This window comes from Mytilus californianus, unplaced genomic scaffold (genome assembly GCF_021869535.1).
Source record: "Mytilus californianus isolate M0D057914Y unplaced genomic scaffold, xbMytCali1.0.p SCAF_2, whole genome shotgun sequence".
Classification (NCBI taxonomy): domain Eukaryota; kingdom Metazoa; phylum Mollusca; class Bivalvia; order Mytilida; family Mytilidae; genus Mytilus; species Mytilus californianus.
This window is the reverse complement of record NW_026262668.1, coordinates 40,692,062-40,716,318: the sequence shown is the minus strand read 5'-3', so window position 1 is coordinate 40,716,318 and position 24,257 is coordinate 40,692,062. Positions and strand designations below refer to the sequence as shown.

The window sequence follows — 24,257 nt, the reverse complement described above, 5'->3', positions numbered from 1 at the left end:
AAATATAGTCCCTAGTGTGAACAGTGTATAACTTGCATTTTTTTTTGATACACTTTCCCAATTTATTTCTTGATATTTTATGCATGAAATATTAAGTAAGGGGATGAAATTACATGTTAAAAAAATTTGGGTGCTAAATCTTTATGTTAAGTAGTGATTTGGTCCAGTTAAAAAAGGTCAAAAATTAGAATGTCGGAAGCTGTCAAACTGATTTTTAGCCCCCCTTAACACAGAATTGTCAATATTTTGAGTTAGAGCTGGTAGAAGTTTCTATAATTTTGATATTATTTGTATCAATAGTAGTACACTACACTGTAAAAATCTTTTTGAGATAGAGCAGGTGCGATTTTTTTAATTTGAATTTATTGTCTAAAAGAAATGCACTACAAAATAACTGTGTTCTCGGGCCTAAGAGATGAATTCCGTAAATGTAGATTCTGTACTTTGGCAACTTTCCTGAATGGTTTTCTGGTTTCAATTTGTCAAACTCAATAAAAGTAAAGGATTTACAGCTTTGTTTGACAGAAATTCTGTTAAAATGTCCCATTTTGGCATTATACGGCTAAAATAAGCATTTTAAAGCAGTTTCCATTTTATGCCTAAGAGCCATGCTGACTTTCTATCTGACAGCTTTTTATGTTCCTGATATTTGTGTTTCTATGCTTAAATCAAATTTAATTAACCATTTGTGAACTCGGAATCTAGAGAAAAGTAGATTATCTCAAAAAAAATGTGCAGAATATTTGTATTTATGTCCCTGGTTAAACGGCCTGTTTGATGTATGTGAAATGTGAAGAGCTTTGTACATAAAATCTGTAGTCCGTCACAAATATTTCACTAAATCTGTAAAAAAAACACTTTACAATGATCAGTACACCCTATTCATTTCATATGCTACCATAATTTTCTTCTTTCGGATAGTAAGTGGTTCAAATATATGCCAAATGAGACTAAAACTACATGCAAGTTTTCCATTGAAAAGTGAAAAACTAGTCATCAGACCATACTGTCTGCAAAAAAAAAGTTGAATTCAAGAGTCCTTTTGCAATTAGACTTCTTGTATCATGACATCTTAGCATAGAAATGAGCAAAAAGTAACAAATTTCACTTCCTTATAGCCTCTGTGTGCATTTTTATATGTAAATATGGGCTACGGCCTAAATCGACTCTAAATAATTCTCAGTCTTACATGGCCTAAGACCATTTCATACTCATGTAGTATGCTTTTTGTAACTTTTCTTTACATTTAAAGTACATTTAATATATATGGAAGAATAATGTATGGTTAAAAACCTTCAAAAACTTCAAATTGGTTGAAAAAAATGCATGTTTATGTAAGGCTTCCCTTAATTCGAAAATCTCTATTTTCAGGCACAGGCTCATATAAATTTGACTTTTGAATAACTGTGATAAATCTGATGAATCAAATGAGTGTTCCGTTGCTTTTAATACTTATTATATTATATTCAAGAGTATTTAAAAAGCAAATTTTTGCAATATTTAAATTTTTTAGGCCAAAATCTTGACAGCTGAAAATATTTGATTTAAACGTCAAAAATAAACATCCAAATTTCAATATTAAAATGGCCCTAGTTTCTATAATATATATCCTATGTCCATGAAACTTGGCCAACTATCTTAAAATTGCCTAAGCTTAGGTCATGCAAAGTTTTATTAAAATTGGTCAAGTCTTTCTATCCTATTAGGTCCAAGGACACAGTTATCGTCCTTTGGTTTTCGTTGTCTACAAATATAGTCCCTAGTGTGAACAGTGTATAACTTGCATTTTTTTTTGATACACTTTCCCAATTTATTTCTTGATATTTTATGCATGAAATATTAAGTAAGGGGATGAAATTACATGTTAAAAAAATTTGGGTGCTAAATCTTTATGTTAAGTAGTGATTTGGTCCAGTTAAAAAAGGTCAAAAATTAGAATGTCGGAAGCTGTCAAACTGATTTTTAGCCCCCCTTAACACAGAATTGTCAATATTTTGAGTTAGAGCTGGTAGAAGTTTCTATAATTTTGATATTATTTGTATCAATAGTAGTACACTACACTGTAAAAATCTTTTTGAGATAGAGCAGGTGCGATTTTTTTAATTTGAATTTATTGTCTAAAAGAAATGCACTACGAAATAACTGTGTTCTCGGGCCATTCTGTGTCAGAAACCTATGCTGTGTCAAATATTTAATTACAATCCAAATGCAAAGCTGTATCAAGCTTGAATGTTGTGTCCATACTTGTCCCAACTGTTCAGGGTTCGACCTCTGCGGTCGTATCAAGCTGCGCCCTGCGGAGCATTTTATTGATTATGGGCCCAGTTTTCAAGTTGGTCCAAATTGGGGTCCAAAATTAAACTTTGTTTGATTTCAACAAAAATTGAATATATGAGGTTCATTGATATGCTGAATCTAACCATGTATTTAGATTTTTTATTTGTAGGCCCCGCTTTCAAATTGGTTCATATTGAGGTCAAAAGGGTCCAAAATTAAACTTTGTTTGATTTCATCAGAAATTGAATTATTGGGGTTCTTTGATATGCCAAATCTAACCGTGTTTTTAGATTTTTAATTTGGGTCCCGTTTTTTAAATTGGTCTTCATTGAGGTCCAAAGGGTCCAAAATTAAACTTAGTTTGATTTTAACAAAAATTGAATTCTTGGGGTTCTTTGATATGCTGAATCTAAACATGTGTTTAGATTTTTGATTATGGGCCCAGTTTTCAAGTTGGTCCAAGTTGGGGTCCAGAATTAAACTTTGTTTGATTTCAACAAAAATTGAATATATGGGGTTCTTTGATATGCTGAATCTAACCATGAATTTAGATTTTTTATTTGTGGGCCCCGCTATCAAATTGGTTCATATTGAGGTCAAAAGGGTCCAAAATTAAACTTTGTTTGATTTCATCAAAAATTGAATTATTGGGGTTCTTTGATATTCCAAATCTAACCGTGTATTTAGATTTTTAATTTTAAGTCCCGTTTTTTAAATTGATCTACATTAAGGTCCAAAGAGTCCAAAATTAAACTTAGTTTGATTTTAGCAAAAATTGAATTCTTGGGGTTCTTTGATATGCTGAATCTATACATGTGTTTAGATTTTTGATTATGGGCCCAGTTTTCAAGTTGGTCCAAGATAGGGTCCAGTATTTAAACTTTGTTTGATTTCAACAAAAATTGAATATATGGGGTTCTTTGATATGCTGAATCTAAACATGTATTTAGATTTTTGATTATGGGCCCAGTTTTCAAGTTGGTCCAAATTGGGGTCCAAAATTAAACTTTGTTTGATTTCAACAAAAATTGAATATATGAGGTTCATTGATATGCTGAATCTAACCATGTATTTAGATTTTTTATTTGTAGGCCCCGCTTTCAAATTGGTTCATATTGAGGTAAAAAGGGTCCAAAATTAAACTTTGTTTGATTTCATCAGAAATTGAATTATTGGGGTTCTTTGATATGCCAAATCTAACCGTGTTTTTAGATTTTTAATTTGGGTCCCGTTTTTTAAATTGGTCTTCATTGAGGTCCAAAGGGTCCAAAATTAAACTTAGTTTGATTTTAGCAAAAATTGAATTCTTGGGGTTCTTTGATATGCTGAATCTAAACATGTGTTTAGATTTTTGATTATGGGCCCAGTTTTCAAGTTTGTCCAAGTTGGGGTTCCAAATTTAACTTTGTTTGATTTTAACAAAAATTGAATATATGGGGTTCTTTGATATGCTGAATCTAACCATGTATTTTGATTTTGGACATTGGACCATAATAGGTAAATTAAAAAAAATTCAAATTCTTAGACCACATTCTTTCTGTGTCAGAAACGTATGCTGTGTCAAATATTTAATAACAATCCAAATTCAGAGCTGTATCAAGCTTGAATGTTGTGTCCATACTTGCCCCAACTGTTCAGGGTTCGACCTCTGCGGTCGTATCAAGCTGCGCCCCAGCGAAGCATTTTATTTGTTATTATCTTCGATATCATTATAATATCTAATATCTAATACTATTAATTATGATTTTAACCTTATTTTACATGATTTCCAAAGCATCAGTAAATACAGGTGAGCAACACAGGCTCTTGAGAGCCTCTAGTTAAAATTTCATATACTCCGTCAGAACACCTAGACGTGACCTCGAGTATAGTCCCCTTTGAGCCCTAAATATTCTGGAGAAATGGTCAACAATTAAGTATGCTTTTACGATACTTAAATAGTGCCAATGGGATCTAAAAATTGTCAACATAAAATTAAACTGTCTGCTTTTAAGAGACAGGTATGTGTATGTGACATAGAAAAATAAAACTAGGGGAGCAGGGTGGCCCAGCATGGCCAGGGTATTTGTGTATGCAACAGGTGGAATTGTCCAGAGTCCATAAATTTTGTCCATTTTTAGAAAATGACGCAGTCAATTTTCTTTTACCATTGACCAGACTTCCAATCCGCATTCCGAACTCGGTTCCGTATTTTACATACTTAAAGTGAATGTTCGTATGCTCATACATTGGTAAAAGAAAGACAACTCCAGCGTTGCAAATGTACATTTTAAAATAACAGATGGTGTTGTCTCCCTTCAATATGTCTTGTTGTGTACAAAATGGCGGTCATTAACCTTCGTGACCGTCGGACAATTTTCAATCATCTTGTTGGAAATACAACTGGAACAGACTTAAATTTGTAATTTTCATTCTTTAATTTCTTAACCTGTCATACCTGCCAACTTGCACGATTCAGGCGTGAAATACTCGATTTTGACCCCTTGTCACGATTGCACGATTTTGTTAAATTCTACTGTTCCCAATTTCGAACTTTCTCAAACTTTTTCCAAGGGAGACAACTGTGATCAGCCAATCAAAATCGTTGTTTCTCCTGATCTTTGGGTATTGTAAACTGCAAATGTGCTAAATTTTGAACTTGTCAGGAACTCAGAATATTGTAGATATCGTGATCATGGCAGACCAATTTTCAATTACAAGAAGGTTCTTACACAGATTAAGAAGTAAATCATGACTGGTTGACAAAGTTCAAAGATGCAGTTCAACCATAAACATAATAAACAGTAGCTAATGGACAAATTTTACACTTATGGTAACAGATCATACATGTTGTCATTTTTGAAATTAAATTACCAAATCCAGTAAAGTACAATGTTCTATCTTTTAATTTTTACAAGGAATCAGATATATTTCCTTCTTTGTGCATATTTTTATATTTGAAAAGTCAACAATCACTTTAATATTCCTGTGACCAATAATCTGATAATCCACCTTTAAGGTTCATCTAATATACACCAACAAAAATGGCTGTGTTTACACCATGAAATTTTCTCTGAATGCAGACAAAACTGTGTAATTCTAATAGTTTTAAATCCTGGCAGCACCTGGCCACAACTTCTCTTTTTTCTGTGGTACATGAAAACTATAAACCGGTTTGGTACATTGTTGAGGTCTGAAAGTGACTTATAACTGCCAACAGCCACATTATTTGGACTCTGGTAGATAGTACCTCAGACTGTTATCTCATTGGCAATCACACCCCATCTCCTTATTTTATTACGGGTCAATTATTTGAAATAAATGACTAAGGTACTAAACATTAAATCATTTGAAAAAAATAATTTTGCAATAATTTATGTTGTCAATTTAAGATTTCAGTGTAAGCTTGATTACTACAGGCTCTTCACAATGAAATTAAGTTGTATAGATGGTGTCACATTGTTTGTAATTGTGAAACTAGTATAACAGTACTATTGTCTAAATCTACAGAAATTGATCACGTTTAGGTAACTGAAATAACAATGTGATTATGTCACTAGGTCACCTGTAACTTATCTCTTGAATAAGGACTATGTTTTGTATAAGAGCTTTCTTACAACAGGCTCTTCATAATCATTTTGTTAAATAATTCTACAAATAAGGGAAACAAATTCACATATTACTTTGAATATTGTAGATTGTTCAGTTAGTCTTGAGCTATTTCTTTGTACAGCAGAACAACAAGTAGTTATTTTCACTTCACACATATATATATATATATATATATCTTGACAAACAAATAAAAACGCTATAGATTGTGGAAACAATTCATATCTATTCTATCAGTTACCCTACCTACCATAAACTGAACGTCGCCTAAGATTCAGTAGGTAAATTAAGTAAAAATCAAGACTTGCATCAAAAATATCCTAATATGAGAGACAATGGCTTCATTTTTACTTAGAGCTTTCAGCTCTTTGATTAGTGTTTCCTGTTTAGTTTGATCATGATGGATATTGATAATTGTTTTTGGGTAAAGATTGCATTTAATGCGATCAAAACCCTATGGTACTCTGACTTGATATATATATATCTCCCAAGGTTGTTCACTACCTTTGATAGTTCAAACAAAATAGTGCAGTGAAGTGATCATTATTTAGATCCTATCCAGTCAATGTCATGCAATTTATTGATGATATGTTATACTTTGATATTTGAGTTACAATATGATGTGTATTTGAAATACCATACTTGCCACGAAATCATTTTTTTTATGAAAAATTACACAAGCAATGCATGGTGTATGAATGTTATAGAAATATGTTCAACTAAAAATGTACAATCATGAACAAAGGAAGATAACTCAAACACAAATTTTTAACTTGCCTAGCAAAATACAATTCATTGTTTTATATAAAAATTCACAAAATTGCAAAATGAAAGCAATCTTTACCCTTTAGTGCTCACAAACACTTTGATTAAAGGCAGTGCCTTAAAGGGGCATAAGCTGTCAAATTCATGTTCACCAATTTGACTCAGATTCTTGTAATCGACTTATAACAAACTAAAACCCATATCCAAATTATAAAAAGTCTATAATAAACAATTTACCATGCATAAACTCGATAGTATATATTTGCATTTCCTGTGTATTTTAGTCTAGACGCCATCTAATTAACCATCCAGGTGACCTCCGAAGACTGTCGATGGTCATATAACCCAATATAAACATAAACCTAGATATAATTAGATTGCTAACTCATGCAATTGGATTTTTCAAGGTCTGTTTGATTTTATATCATAGGTTTAAAAAATATGTTAATAATCGTTTCTACCTGTATAAGAATGAGTTTTTCTAGATCGAACCAGTCAACCAAATGGTTTAACCTTGTTTCACTTTCAATGTTTACATTCTTTTGCATTTAATAACTGAACACGCCTAGTTCATGCGCAACCCATCTCTGGCTATAGGGATCAGTTAAAGTTCACATGAATACGGATTCAATGGGGTCCAATTATTCACTTGCAAGTGAATAATTCATTAGCAATGTTTCTTTGCTTAATTTGACAAAACTGAACCAAACTGGCTGTTAAAAGCCAATTATTATTTCACTATTTCACTTTAATTAATGATTGAACAAAAAAAAAAAATCATATTTTATATTTTTATACGACCGCAAAAAAAATTTTGCGTCGTATAATGCTATCATGTCGTCGTCTGCGTCGTCCGAAGACGCATTTAGTTTCTGGACAATAACTTTAGTTTAAGTGAATGGATCTCTATGAAATTTTACCATAAGGTTCAATACCATAAAAGGAAGGTTAGGATTGATTTTGGGGTTTATGGCACCAACAGTTAAGGAATTAGGGGCCAAAAAGAGGCCAAAAATAAGCATTTTTGTAACTTCCAGACAATAACTTGTGTGTTAGTGTATGGATCTCTCTGAAATTGTACCACAAGGTTCCATATCACTAAGGGAATGCTGGGATTGATTTTGGTGGTAATTGCCTCAAAATTTTAGGAATAAGGGGCCAAAAAAGGGGCAAAAAAGAAGCGTTTTTCTAGTTTCATGACAATAACTTGTGTGTAAGTGTATGGATCTTTCTGAAATTGTACTACAAGGTTCCATATCACAAAGGGAAAGCGGGAATTGAGTTTGGGGGTAATTGCCCAAAACGTTTTGGAAAAAGGGGCCAAAAATAAGCATTTTTCTAGTTTCCAGACAATAACTTGTGTTCAAGTGTATGGATCTCTCTGAAATTGTACTGTACCATAAAGGGAAGGCTGGGATTGATTTTGGGGGTAATTGCCTCAAAATTTAATAAATTAGGGGCCAAAAAGGGGCAAAAAACAAGCATTTTTCTAGTTTCAGGACAATAACTTGTGTGTAAGTGTATGGATCTTTCTGAAATTGTGCTACAAGGTTTCATATCACAAAGGGAAAGCTGGGTTTGAGTTTGGGGGTAATTGCCCTAAACGTTTAGGAATTTGGGGCCAAAAAGGGGCCAAAAAAACTAGCATTTTTCTAGTTTCATGACAATAACTTGTGTGTAAGTGTATGGATCTCTCTGACATTGTACCACAAGGTTCCATATCACAAAGGGAATGCTGGGATTGATTTTGGGGGTAATTGCCTCCAAATTTTAGGAATTAGGGGCCAAAAAGGGGCAAAAAACAAGCAGTTTTCTAGTTTCATGACAATAACTTGTGTGTAAGTGTATGGATCTTTTTGAAATTGTACTACAAGGTTCCATATCACAAAGGGAAAGCTGGAATTGAGTTTGGAGGTAATTGCCCAAAACGTTTAAGAATAAGGGGCCAAACAATAACTTGTGTTCACGTGTATAGATCTCTCTGAAATTGTACTGCAAGGTACCATACTACAAAAGGAAGGCTGGGATTGATTTTTGGGGTAATTCCCTCAAAATTTTAGGAATTAGGGGCCATAAAGGGGCAAAAAAACAAGCTTTTTTCTAGTTTCAGGACAATAACTTGTGTGTAAGTGTATATATCTTTATGAAATTGTACTGCAAGGTTCCATATCACAATGGGAAGGCTAGGTTTGAGTTTTGGGGTAATTGCTCTAAACGTTTAGGAATTTGGGGCCAAAAAGGGGCAAAAAAACAAGCATTTTTCTAGTTTCCAGACAATAACTTGTGTTCAAGTGTATGGATCTCTCTGAAATTGTACTGCAAGGTACCATACCACAAAGGGAAGGCTGGGATTGAGTTTGGGGGTATATAGTTTAACGTATATTGGTATGACGTTGGCGGCGTCGTCATTGTCCGAAGACACATTGGTTTTCGCACTCTAACTTTAGTTTAATTGAATGGATCTTTATGAAATTTTACCATAAGGTTCAATACAACAAAAGGAAGGTTGGGATGTATTTTGGGGGTTATGGTACCAACAGTTAAGGAATTAGGGGCCAAAAAGTGGCCAAAAATAAGCAATTTTATAACTTCCAGACAAAACTTGTGTGTTAGTGTATGGATCTCTCTGACATTGTTCCACAAGGTTCCATATCACACAGGGAATGCTGGGATTGATTTTGGGGGTAATTGCCTCCAAATTTTAGGAATTAGGGGCCAAAAAGGGGCAAAAGACAAGCATTTTTCTAGTTTCATGACAATAACTTGTGTGTAAGTGTATGGATCTCTCTGACATTGTACCACAAGGTTCCATATCACAAAGGGAATGCTGGGACTGATTTTGGGGGTAATTGCCTCCAAATTTTAGGAATTAGGGGCCAAAAAGGGGCAAAAAACAAGCAGTTTTCTAGTTTCATGACAATAACTTGTGTGTAAGTGTATGGATCTTTATGAAATTGTACTACAAGGTTCCATATCACAAAGGGAAAGCTGGAATTGAGTTTGGGGGTAATTGCCCAAAACGTTTAGGAATAAGGGGCCAAAAAGGGGCCAAAAATAAGCATTTTTCTAGTTTCCAGACAATAACTTGTGTTCAAGTGTATGGATCTCTCTGAAATTGTACTGCAAGGTACCATACCACAAAGGGAATGCTGGGATTGATTTTGGGGGTAATTGCCTCCAAATTTTAGAAATTAGGGGCCAAAAAGGAGCAAAAGACAAGCATTTTTCTAGTTTCATGACAATAACTTGTGTGTAAGTGTATGGATCTCTCTGACATTGTACCACAAGGTTCCATATCACAAAGGGAATGCTGGGACTGATTTTGGGGGTAATTGCCTCCAAATTTTAGGAATTAGGGGCCAAAAAGGGGAAAAAAACAAGCAGTTTCTAGTTTCATGACAATAACTTGTGTGTAAGTGTATGGATCTTTTTGAAATTGTACTACAAGGTTCCATATCACAAAGGGAAAGCTGGAATTGAGTTTGGGGGTAATTGCCCAAAACGTTTAGGAATAAGGGGCCAAAAAGGGGCCAAAAATAAGCATTTTTCTAGTTTCCAGACAATAACTTGTGTTCAAGTGTATGGATCTCTCTGAAATTGTACTGCAAGGTACCATACCACAAAGGGAAGGCTGGGATTGATTTTGGGGGTAATTGTCTCAAAATTTTAGGAATAATGGGCCAAAAAGGGGCAAAAAAACACATTTTTCTAGTTTCAGGACAATAACTTGTGTGTAAGTGTATGGATCTTTATGAAATTGTACTACAAGGTTCCATATCACAAAGGGAAAGCTGGGTTTGAGTTTGGGGGTAATTGCCCTAAACGTTTAGGAATTTGGGGCCAAAAAGTGGCCAAAAAACAAGCATTTTTCTAGTTTCCAGACAATAACTTGTGTTCAAGTGTATGGATCTCTCTGAAGTTGTACTGCAAGGTACCATACCACAAAGGGAAGGCTGGGATTGAGTTTGGGGGTGATGAATCATGCCCAAACTGTTCAGGGTTCGACCTCTGCGGTCGTATCAAGCTGCGCCCCAGGGGAGCATTTTATTAACATTTCCTGACTATAGAATTGTTTAAACAACAGAAAAAACAATAACCACTGCAACAGGCTTGTATGCCAATCTTACTGGGTCAAGTCTTACAAATGTGAAGTAGATAAATAGTCATATTATCCTCATACACAAACACCGGATTGTATAACCATCTCTGTCGTGAAATTATATTTTCTACTTTGACTCTCTTGCCACCCAGGCATAATTCGGAGCACCTTAACCTTGATCTTTCAAATAAAGTAAATGCTTCTGAAGACATGTATAAATTTAACTGAAATTGTGTAATTTTATTTAATCCACCAAAATTACATCTGACACTGTAATTTGGCCTGAACATTGAAGTTGATATTTATATGTTCCTAAATATACCAATAATAAGTACATGGTAAAATCCATAGTAATACATCCACTAATACAAATTAATGACTTTTCATAATCAAACTAGTACTGCAGTTTGAATAACTATCTGAAGCAAGTTTACATCTTTCTAAAGTTACCAGACTTAAATACATACAAAAATATGGTGGTATCAGGTTCGCGAAGTTGGACATTGACTATCACAAAGAATAATTGGTGACCTGGCATGGCCATTTCTTGGTGTCCTACTTGGAATTTTTAACTTTTTTGCTTGGAGTAATTTTTTGAAGAATAATGATTTTCTTGCAAGAGTGGAGACTTCGAGATGCATTATTGAACTCGATGTTTCAGATATGAATTTGCACCAAGCCATCATGATGAACTGGAATGTTTTTATTTTTTAAACTCAAGATGTGAATAACCAATAATAGTGAAAACCAAAATTGACCCTAAATATTCAATTGCACTTTGTTGAGTATGAATAAAAATCAATTTGTTTCTAGAAAAAGTCAAATCTGAGATGCTCTGTAGCCAGTAAATTTTTTAATTTAAAAGATATTAGTGCATTAATATACTCATGCAATAAAATGTTGTTTGGAAATGCAATGTAGCATTACCATTTCCATGCCATGATAGGGGAGGGTTGAGATTTCACAAAACATGTTTAACCAAACAGCATTTTTGAGGCTGTCCCAAATCAGGAACCTCTGGCCTTAAATTTTAGTCTTGTATGTTTTCTAATTTGGTTTCATTTATATGGTTTGATAGGCATCTTCACCCTGAGTATGATACAATAAATGCGAGCTTGAACGAGCTATTACTCCTGTTTAGAGCCTCGTACAAATACAGCTGATATTTAAAGACACTAAACAGTTATTTTCTTTATCCTGCAATTAATTTTGTATATTTTTTTTGCTTTTAAAGACAAAAAAAAATCACATTTATTGCATTTATTTTCGATTTAAAATCCTTTGAGGCCCGCGTAGTAATATTAAAATCACACATTCAGCTGAAGACGGGTTCGCAGAAAAGAATCTCGAATGGTCAACAATAATACATCGCTCAAAGTAAATAGTTATTTATTATAACGTTAACATAGCAACTAATTTCAACAGTAAAAATAAATAACAAAACATTGTCCGATTTAAAACAAAAGTGTATGATTTGTCCTTCAGAATTTTGAACTGAACGTGACATTCACTAAACATGCTGAAATTGACATTGTTGTATGGTTGATTTTGTGTGTTAGGCCAAAAAAAAATATATGTCTGTTTAAGGTTACATCCTTTAAAAAAATATGGTAGGTAGGTAGGCATTTCCATTTTTTTTTTTTTGGCGAGATGTGTGATGTTGTTACATGTTGTTTTAACTAATATTAAGTGACTATATTTACTTTTTACTGTCATATAAACTTAAAATAAATCGTTTTGTCCTTTCTAATATATAGGTTTATTAATGTACATGTATGCAGGCATCCTAGGTCAGGAATCTGATGTTCAGTAGTTGTCGTTTGTTGATGTGGTTCATAAGTGTTTCTCGTTTTTTATATAGATTAGACCGTTGGTTTTCCCGTTTGAATGGTTTTACACTAGTAATTTTTGGGGCCCTTTATAGCTTGCTGTTCGGTGTGAGCCAAGGCTCCGTGTTGAAGACCGTACTTTGACCTATAATGGTTTACTTTTATAAATTTTGACTTGAATGGAGAGTAAATTGTCTCATTGGCACTCATACCACATCTTCTTACATCTATATATGCAGAAATAAATTCATTATGCTGTACGGGTGTATGAACAATCAATATATATAAAACAAGAAGACCCATCAGAAATAAGGAAAGATGACAAAACCTGCACTTATACATATGAACGTACTGGTTCAATTTTTGGGGGTTGTACCAACTCCTTGTGTTAAAGAATTTTTCTTTCACTGTTGCAAATTTGATGCATTAAACTTTTAATAAATTAAATTCCTTTAGGTTATACCATAATAAATAACCTTCCCAGGAACATTGCTCACAAGTTTGGTGCGGTGTTTTTATAGAAGAAATAAAGAGTAGACACCCCTGCAGACCATACATATTATTAAATGTGTGGTATTTACATTTATTTATGAGAGGTTAGTCTGAAATTATCTATCTGTCAGTACTTGGCTAACCTCTACAAGTACTGACACTTACCTGCAGAATTAATAAATAGAAGAAAAAAACATGCCTGTTTTAACAGGTTCAATTCCTGGTTTGAAATATATTTGCATGGATAGGTGTCAAAAGGGTGATGTCAGATGTCTTTTAATATTTAAAAAAAGTTGGGTATGCTCGTCCTCCAGCCATCATAACTTGAAAAACATTTATTGCAGTGTTGATAGCATTGTCTGCCGCTGTTTGGACAATAGATAACAAATTATTGTTGATCTCCTTCTCACATAAAAATTCTATACATTTAACATTGAACTTATCTTCAACATCTCCAACAGTTTAAGTTCCTGTCAACAATAAAACCGTCACCTTGTTGAATTTTAGTCTTGCAAGTCACCGTTACTTTGTATGTTTTTGCAGGTTGTTTACTATGGTACAGATCAAACACATCGGTATCAATTATTAATTTGCTTGGTAACGTTGTCATAATAGATTTTGTAAGCATGTGGTCGCATTTTTTTTAACTTTAATGCGACCACGCTTGCTGCCTCAGCCTGTTGGGCCATGCAGGTTACAATACACCATTAGATTTTATGGGCGCAGCCATTTTATGAGCATAACATGGTATTCAGAATTAAGAGTATAGCTAATCCTGATTGGTTGATATGTGCGCCCGTTATTTTTTGTTATTAGAGACTTCGTGCATTCTGCATTATACCAAAGGCCAAATAAATTATTTTCCTTAGCCCTAACGGAACTGAGATGTCTTTTAAACGCTAGGATGAGACACGTACTTTTAAGTGCAAAATTGATAGGCATGGGAGATAAGTACAAATTACGCTAAGAAAAGCAACGCGAACCTATATTTTTTGGACCAAAAAATACTGTCCTAATAACTTTTCTTTAATTCTAGCAAGGTTTTGTTAAAAAAATCAACTTTCTGAAGTCTGTATCTCGAAAAAGGCTATCATTGTCGCCTATGGGGAAATTAATTGTTTATTTCAATCTGCAGGCTGCCATTGAGATCTAGATCGTAAAAACGCTTCAATATCGAGTACGCGATTTTAAAATTAAAGCGCTCAGATGATCACGCTCCTACTTTCACTTTTGTTTTAAACTGAAAGTAGGTATTTCCGGCTTTGTACTTTCACTTTCGATTTCATTTTTGAATAAAATGACATAGGGACGCCACCTCAAAATAGGGACGGTCGGGTAACCGTAAACAGACATATATTTTTTTTTGGCCTTACACATGTACACATTCAAGTTTAGAACTCGATGATTGGCGCCATAGAAAATGGAGTTAATCCTGCTGTTCATGTTTGTCTGTTGGCAGAAAATTGGTTTAATTCATATTGCTCTAAAGAAATGCTTGAAAACAAACAGAACGTAAATTAATCTATAGTTCGCATAAGGTCAAGCAATACGTCATTGGAATGTGACTGCAATACACATTCTGAGGTCACGCAGGTTCATACAACACTCGTCAACAGCAATACACAAACGTAGTCCAGTAGTGGGCGGAGCTTTAAAGCGATATCTGTATAGTATACAGATACAGCCTAGCAATATCTGTTGGGCTGTAAATGTATGATAAGACACCCAATTGCAGGGTAAAGGTAAATATTAATATTAATCGAAACAAAATGCTACTAGTACATTATTTAGATACAGAAAAACTAGGATTGTATATTGCACTTTTGGTGGTGTTGCAAAATCTGTCTTAAGATATTTTGAAATAATACTATAAACATGAGTCGAGGAAAGCAGTGTGAAATTTATTTGAATATCAATTGAGTTCAATTCAAGTAGCATTGAATACTCTTCCAAAGCACAGGTCTATTTTGATGCCCCCGCCGTAGCAGAGGGGGCATTAAGTTTTACCCTTGTCCGTCTGTACGTACGTACGTCCCAAAATTGGTTTCCGTTCTCTAACTTTAGTTTGCCTCAACCAAATGTTATGAAACTTATACACAATGCTTATTACCACAAAACACAGATCAAGTTTGAATTTTGGTGGCGTCACTTTTACCGTTTTAGAGTTATGCCCCTTTACAAATGGAAAAATTGCTGAATTTTTCGTTTCCGTTCTCTAATTTTAGTTTGCCTCAACCAAATGTTATGAAACTTATACACAATGCTTATTACCACAAAACACAGATCTAGTTTGAATTTTAGTGGCGTCACTTTAACCGTTCTAGAGTTATGCACCTTTAGAAATGGAAAGATTGCAAAATTTTTATTTTCTTCGAAATATCACGTAATTTTTAAATTTGGAGTTATCTTCCTTTGTCCATGATTATAGTTGAATCAACTACAATCAATGCTTTATACAATGCAATGTTTAATTTTGACTTCCACTGATAAAACACAGATCAAGTTGAATTTGGGTAGTGTCACTTTAACCATTATTGAGTTATGCCCCTTTATAAATCGAAAGATTGCAAAATTTTTAGTTTCCATTCTGTAACTTAAGTTTGCCCATAATACAGATTAAGTACGAAATTTGGTGGCAACACTTTTACCATTCTTGAGTTATGTCCCTTTATAAACATAAAAATTGCTGAATTTTTCGTTTCCGTTCTCTAACTTTAGTTTGTCCCAACCAAATGTTATAAAACTTATACACAACCGTTCTAGAGTTATGCGTGTTTACAAATAGAAAAATTACTGAATTTTTAGTTTCTGTTCTCTACTTAAGTTAGCCTCAACCAAATGTTATGAGACTTACATACAATGCGTATTACCACAAAACTCAGATCAAGTTCAAATTTGGGTAGCGTCACTTTTACCGTTCTTCAGTTATGTCCCTTTATAACTATATGATATGGAAGCAGGGGCATCATCTGTGTCCACATGTGGACACTCTCAACATTTATTTTCATTGATATATGCTCCCATATGGATGCAGTCTATTGTTATGAGTTCTTGTGATATACTAAAGTCTTCATTGTTTCTTCTTTGGTTTACTTTTTCGGAAAATAATGATCTTTTGAGATTTTAAGATTAAAATCTTGTACCAAATCCTATAAAATTCTAAAAACAAAAGGTTGATTTTTCAACAACATCAAATACAATTCATATTAAATTCAAATATTAAACAGATCATTGGGTATAATTCAATGAGACAACAGTTTCCAACTATCAATGAGCATGCAGGTGTTAACACTATATGGTCCGAGGACACAGTTATCGTCCTTAGATTTTTGTTGTCTACAAATATAGTCCCTAGTGTGGACAGTGTATAACTTGCAAATTTTTTTCATACACTTTCCAAATTTATTTCTTTATATTTTATGCATGAAATATTAAGTAAGGGGATGAAATTACATGTTAAAAAAATTGGGTGCTGAATCTTTATGTAAAGTAGTGATTTGGTCCAGTTAAAAAAGGTCAAAAACTAGTATGCCTGAAGCTGTCAAACTGAATTTTAGACCCCCTTAACATAGAATTGTCAATATTTTGAGTTAGAGCTGTTAGACTTTTCTATAATTTTGATATTATTTGTCCCAATAGTAGTACACTACACTGTAAAAATCTTTTTGGGATAGAGCAGGTGCGATTTTTATACGCCCGTTTACGGGACGTATTATGGTATACCGTTGTCCGTATGTCCGTCCGTCCGTCGTCTACATGTCGGACATTAACACAAAAACGCTTTAACCAATTTGCATAAAACTTTGGTGAATTGTTTATATCTATTGACGTAAGCTCCCTTTCGTTTTTTATAAATTTTAGATTTTACGTTTCCGAGTTACAGGGTTTTATTCATAAAAAAATGGGGATTTTCCAGTTTTCGGACAAAAAATCAAAAATGCTTTCAGCAGTTTGTATGAAACTTTGGTGAATGGGTTATATCTATTGATGTAAGCTCCGTTTAGAATTTTATAAATTTTACATTTTACACTTCTGAGTTATGGGGTTTTATTCATTTAAAAAGGGGTGATTTTCCAGTTTTTGGACAATAACTCAAAAATGCTGTCAGCAATTCTCATGAAACTTTGGTGAATTGTTTATATCTATTGATGTAAGCTCCCTTTACATTTTCATAAATTTCTAATATGACATTGAGAATTAATTGAACTTTATAGTCTGACAACAGATTTACTAAGTATTGCGCAACAGCACAGTGTATTGCACAACAGCAAGAAATCTTTAATTGAATATAAACTCAATTGACATAACCAATTTCAAGTTCTTTGACGACATTTATTCAGAAACCTATAATATGTCAAATATTTAATACAATCCAAATTCAGACCTGTATCAAGCTTGAATATTGTGTCCATTTTTGCCCCAAATGTTCAGGGTTGGACCTCTGCGGGTGTATCCACTGCTGCGCTCAGCGAAGCAGTTTATTTAGATTTGACCTTATTGTCTGAAAGAAATGATTGTGTTCTCGAGCCATAAATAAAGAAATTATAGAATGCTTTCATTGCTCTATGTTGGATCCCCAGAATTTACTTTTTTCCAAAATCATCAATTTTAATTTTTTATACGACCGCAAAAAAATTTTGTGGTCGTATATTGGTATGACGTTGGCGTCGTCGTCGTCCGGCGTCGTCGTCCGAAGACACATTGGTTTTCGCACTCTAACTTTAGTTTAAGTGAATGGATCTTTTTGAAATTTGACCATAAGGTTAAATACCACAAAAGGAAGGTTGGGATTGATTTTGGGGTTTATGGTACCAACAGTTAAGGAATTAGGGGCCAAAAAGGGCCCAAAAATAAGCATTTTCTAGTTTCCAGACAATAACTGTGGAACAGTGTATGGATCTCTCTGAAATTATACTACAAGTTTCCATACCACAAAGGGATGGTTAGGATTTGCTTTGGGGGGTTATGGCTCAAACCGTTTAGGAATTAGGGGCAAAAAAGGGAAAAAAAAAGGTTGTCCTGGTTAATGGACAAATACTTTAGTTCAAAACATAATTTAAAGCAGTGTAAGGGAGATAAATCAAATACATCATTGAAATTATCTCCCTTACACTGCTTTTAAATTATGTATAAAGTAATGGTTAATGAACAATAAAGATAATTTAAAACAGTGTAAGGGAGGTAATCCAAATACAACGTTTTGGTTACTTCCCTTACACTGCTTTTAAATTATGTGTAAAGAAATGCATATTTATAAAGGAAGACCAGTAAAAATATCTGCAAATGTTGCATCTTTTTTTTTTTACAAAAAAATCCATTTGAAGGTCCAAAGGGTCCAAAATTAAACTTTGTTTGATTTTAGCAAAAATTGAATATATGAGGTTCTTTGATATGCTGAATCTAAACATGTATTTAGATTTTTGATTTTTGGCCCAGTTTTCAAGTTGGTCCAAATTGGGGTCCAAAATTAAACTTTGTTTGATTTCAACAAAAATTGAATATATGGGGTTCTTTGATATGCTGAATCTAACCATGTATTTAGATTTTTTATTTGTGGACCCCGTTATCAAATTGGTTCATATTGAGGTCAAAAGGGTCCAAAATTAAACTTTGTTTGATTTCATCTAAAATTGAATTATTGGGGTTCTTTGATATTCCAAATCTAACCGTGTATTTAGATTTTTAATTTTGGGTCCTGTTTTTTAAATTGGTCTACATTAAGGTCCAAAGGGTCCAAAATTAAACTTAGTTTGATTTTAACAAAAATTGAATTCTTGGGGTTCTTTGATATACTGAATCTAAACATGTGTTTAGATTTTTGATTATGGGCCCAGTTTTCAAGTTGGTCCAAGATAGGGTCCAGTATTTAAAGTTTGTTTGATTTCAACAAAAATTGAATATATGGGGTTCTTTGATATGCTGAATCTAAACATGTATTTAGATTTTTGATTATGGGCCCAGTTTTCAAGTTGGTCCAAATTGGGGTCCAAAATTAAACTTTGTTTGATTTCAACAAAAATTGAATATATGAGGTTCATTGATATGCTGAATCTAACCATGTATTTAGATTTTTTATTTGTAGGCCCCGCTTTCAAATTGGTTCATATTGAGGTCAAAAGGGTCCAAAATTAAACTTTGTTTGCTTTCATCAGAAATTGAATTATTGGGGTTCTTTGATATGCCAAATCTTACCGTGTTTTTAGATTTTTAATTTGGGTCCCGTTTTTTAAATTGGTCTTCATTGAGGTCCAAAGGGCCCAAAATTAAACTTAGTTTGATTTTAACAAAAATTGAATTCTTGGGGTTCTTTGATATGCTGAATCTAAACATGTGTTTAGATTTTTGATTATGGGCCCAGTTTTCAAGTTGGTCCAAGTTGGGGTCCAAAATTAAACTTTGTTTGATTTCAACAAAAATTGAATATATGGGGTTCTTTGATATGCTGAATCTAACCATGAATTTAGATTTTTTATTTGTGGGCCCCGCTATCAAATTGGTTCATATTGAGGTCAAAAGGGTCCAAAATTAAACTTTGTTTGATTTCATCAAAAATTGAATTATTGGGGTTCTTTGATATTCCAAATCTAACCGTGTATTTAGATTTTTAATTTTAAGTCCCGTTTTTTAAATTGGTCTACATTAAGGTCCAAAGGGTCCAAAATTAAACTTAGTTTGATTTTAGCAAAAATTGAATTCTTGGGGTTCTTTGATATGCTGAATCTAAACATGTGTTTAGATTTTCGATTATGGGCCCAGTTTTCAAGTTTGTCCATGTTGGGGTCCAAAATTAAACTTTGTTTGATTTTAACAAAAATTGAATATATGGGGTTCTTTGATATGCTGAATCTAACCATGTATTTTGATTTTGGACATTGGACCATAATAGGTAAATTAAAAAAAATTCAAATTCTTAGACCACATTCTTTCTGTGTCAGAAACCTATGCTGTGTCAAATATTTAATAACAATCCAAATTCAGAGCTGTATCAAGCTTGAATGTTGTGTCCATACTTGCCCCAACTGTTCAGGGTTCGACCTCTGGGTCGTATCAAGCTGTGCCCCAGCGAAGCATTTTATTTTATGGGGGTTTGTATTTTTTATTATTTTTTGCTGGGGGTAGGGGTTGGGGATTTTTTTTTTAATATGATGGGTCATTTGAAAATGAGTTATAAATTTGATGGGTCTTGGGGAAATATATTTTTTTTTCATGGGTGGTTGGTAAATTTAAAAGGTGCCTTTTAATTAAGAATTTAATACCGGGTATGCTGAATTAAACTGTATTTAGATATTGGGGCCCCATTTTTTAAATTTGTCCACATTGAGGTCCGAAGTTTCCAAAAGTAAAACTTTGGTTGATTTCATAAAAAATTGAATAATTGGGGTTCGTTAATATGCAGAATATTACAGTGTATTTAGATTTTAAATGTTGGGCGCTGTTTTGAAATTGGTCCACATTAAGGTCTAAAGGAACCAAAATTAAACTTGGTTTGATTTCAGCAAAAATTGAATTGAATGTCATGGTCCATATCTAATGTTAGAGTACTACATTTTGTATGTTAAACCATATTTCTGTACAAAGAGAGATAACTCATTTTTTTAAAGACATTCTTTGGTTAAATGTTTGAAGTGTTTTTTATTTTACTAATTTTCTGAATGCTATATACATAAAAAAAAATTATGAAGTGAAATCTTTTAATAAGATAATAATCTATTTTTATTAGCTCACCTGGTCCGTCGTCTGTCGTCCGTTGTCTGTTAACTTTTACAAAAATCTTCTCCTCTGAAACTACTAAGACAAATTTAACCAAACTTGTCCACAATCATCATTAGGGTATCTAGTTTAAAAAATGTGTCCGATGACCTTGCCCGTGAACCAAGATGGCCGACATGGCTAAAAAATAGTACATAGGTTAAAATGCAGTTTTTGGCTCATATCTCTGAAACCAAAGCATTTAGAGCAAATCTGACGAGGATAAAATTGTTCATTAGGTCAAGATCTATCTGCCCTGAAATTTTCAGACCAATCAGGCAACACGTTGTTGGGTTGCTTTCCCTGAAGTGGTAATTTTAAGAAAATTTTGCAGCTTTTGGTTATTATCTTGAATATTATCATTGAAAGAGATAAACTGTAAACAGCAATAATGTACAGCAAAGTAAGATCTACAAATAAGTCAACATGACCAAAATTGTCAATTGACCCCTTAAGGAGTTATTGCCCTTTATAGTCAATTTTTTACAATTTTCATAAATTTTTACAAAATATTTTCCACTGAAACTACTGGGCCAAGTTCATTATAGATAGAGATAATTGTAAGCAGCAAGAATGTTCAGTAAATTAAGATCTACAAACACATCACCATCACCAAAACACAATTTTGTCATGAATCCATCTGTGTCCTTTGTTTAATATGCACATAGACCAAGTTGAGCGACACAGGCTCTTTAGAGCCTCTAGTTAAGGTATATATTTCATTACATTACATTGTGTATAGATAAAAGTTGTTGACATTTTATAGATAAGTTACAAATCTATATTAGTTTGTGACAAATGAAAGAGAAAATATTTGAAACTATTAATTATATTTGATTATAACTTGAAAATAAATATACATTGTATTACATCATATATAATTTTAGAGAACTATTAATCACATCTAATGTTAGAGTGTTTTCCACACTTTTTATACGACCGCAAAAAATTTTTTGTTGTCGTATATTGGTATGACGTTGGCGTCCTCATCGTCGTCGTTGTCCTCGTCCGGCGTCGTCGTCCGAAGACACATTAGTTTTCACACTCTAACTTTAGTTTAAGTGAATGGATCTCAATGACATTTCACCATTAGGTTCAATACCACAAAAGGAAGGTGGGGATTGATTTTGGGGGTTATGGTATCAACAGTAAAGGATTTAGGGGCAAAAAATAAGCATTTTTGTAACTTCCAGACATAACTTGTGTGTAAGTGTATGGATCTCTCTGACATTGTACCACAAGGTTCCATATCACAAAGGGAATGCAGGGATTGATTTTGGGGGTAATTGCCTCCAAATTTTAGGAATTAGGGGCCAAAAAGGGGCAAAAAACAAGCATTTTTCTAGTTTCATGACAATAACTTGTGTGTTAGTGTATGGATCTCTCTGACATTGTACCACAAGGTTCCATATCACAAAGGGAATGCTGGGATTGATTTTGGGGGTAATTGCCTCCAAATTTTAGGAATTAGGGGCAAAAAAGGGGCAAAAAACAAGCATTTTTCTAGTTTCATGACAATAACTTGTGTGTAAGAGTATGGATCTTTATGAAATTGTACTACAAGGTTCCATATCACAAAGGGAAAGCTGGAATTGAGTTTGGGGGTAATTGACCAAAAGCTTAGGAAGAAGGGGCCAAAAAGGGGCCAAAAATAAGCATTTTTCTAGTTTCCAGGCAATAATTTGTGTTCAAGTACTGCAAGGTACCATACCACAAAGGGAAGGCTGGGGTTGATTTTGGGGGTAATTCCCTGAAAATTTTAGGAATTAGGGGCCATAAACGGGCAAAAAAACAAGCATTTTTCTAATTTCAGGACAATAACTTGTGTGTAAGTGTATGGATCTTTATGAAATTGTACTGCAAGGTTCCATATCACAAAGGGAAAGCTGGGTTTGAGTTTGGGGGTAATTGCCCTAAACGTTTAGGAATTTGGGGCCAAAAGGGGCCAAAAAAACAAGCATTTTTGTCGAGCCTTCGACTTTAGTCGAAAAAGCGAGACATAGCGATCCTACATTCCGTCGGCGTCGTCGTTATCGTCGGCGGCGTCCACAAATATTCACTCTGTGGTTAAAGTTTTTGAAATTTTAATAACTTTCTTAAACTATCCTAGATTTCTACCAAACTTGAACAGAAGCTTGTTTATGATCATAAGATAGTATCCAGAAGTAAATTTTGTAAAAATAAAATTCCATTTTTTCCGTATTTTACTTATAAATGGACTTAGTTTTTCTGCCGGGAAATATTACATTCACTCTGTGGTTAAAGTTTTTAAAATTTTAATAACTTTCTTCAGCTATCCTGGGTTTGTACCAAACTTTGACAGAAGCTTGTTTGTGATCATAAGATAGTATCCAGAAGTAAATTTTGTAAAAAAATAAATCCATTTTTTCCTTATTTTACTTTTAAATGGACTTGGATTTTCTGCCAGGAAACAACGCATTCACTCTGTGGTTAAAGTTTTTAAAATTTTAATAACTTTCTTCTACTATTTTGGATTTGTACCAAACTTGGACAGAAGCTTGTTTATGATCAAATGCTAATATCTAGAAGGAAATTTTGTTTTCTTCCAGTTAACATTACATTCAGTCTGCAGTTAAAGTTTTTAAACATTTATTAGATTCATAAACTATCCTGGATTTTTACCAAACTTGGACAGAAGCTTCTTGCAATCAAAAGATAGTATCAAGTGGAATATTTTTATTGATTTACTTCCTCATTTTTGTTGAGCCTGCGATTTACAGAAAAAGTAGGCGAGACACTGGGTTCCGCGGAACCCTTACGAATTTTTCTAGTTTCCAGACAATAACTTGTGTTCAAGTGTATGGATCTCTCTGAAATTGTACTGCAAGGTACCATACCACAAAGGGAAGCCTGGGATTGAGTCTGGGGGTGGTGAATCATAAGGGGGTTCAAAAAATTTGGGGAGGGATTTTTTTTTCCTTTTTTTATCTTTAGAATTTTCCATTTTAAATTGGTTATTTCTGATTTATATATAAAAGCAAATAATAATGATATGGTTTGAATAGGTAAATTAACAATTTTTAAGTTCTTAGACCACTTTCATTCTGTGTCAGAAACCTATGCTGTGTCAAATATTTAATTACAATCCAAATTCAGTTCTGTATCAAGCTTGAATGTTGTGTCCATACTTGCCCCAACTGTTCAGGGTTCGACCTCTGCGGTCGTATCAAGCTGCGCCCCAGCGAAGCATTTTATTTTCATTATGCTTGAAGATATTGATTGATATTTGGTATACAGTTTTATCATGACAAGTTACAGATCAAGCTCAAATTTTTGTACCGGTCTGATAATTTTGTGCAGAGTTGTGGTCCTTGGACTTGAAAAATTCACTCATATAATCAGTTTTCCACTCTGTTTTTATACGGCCGCAAAAAAAATTTTGTGGTCGTATATTGGTATGACGGTTGGCGTCGTCGTCGTCCGTCATTGTCATCTTC

General features: G+C 33.5%; 1 protein-coding gene and 2 long non-coding RNA genes across 3 annotated transcripts in view; 2 read left to right on the top strand and 1 right to left on the bottom strand.

Moving 5' to 3' along the window:
• The window catches only part of LOC127727935 (PAN2-PAN3 deadenylation complex catalytic subunit PAN2-like), a 399,078-nt gene that overhangs the window by 58,302 nt on the left and 316,519 nt on the right, over window positions 1-24,257 (top strand). The gene's annotated exons all lie outside the window — the stretch shown is intronic.
• LOC127727940 (uncharacterized) lies at window positions 2,207-18,876 on the top strand. The gene is made up of 3 exons (XR_007993919.1): window positions 2,207-2,872; window positions 3,398-3,532; window positions 18,773-18,876. It is a non-coding gene; the product is annotated as an uncharacterized LOC127727940 (long non-coding RNA).
• Window positions 17,845-24,020, bottom strand: LOC127727964 (uncharacterized). The gene is made up of 2 exons (XR_007993945.1): window positions 23,974-24,020; window positions 17,845-20,085 (listed from the first exon to the last, which is right to left on the bottom strand). It is a non-coding gene; the product is annotated as an uncharacterized LOC127727964 (long non-coding RNA).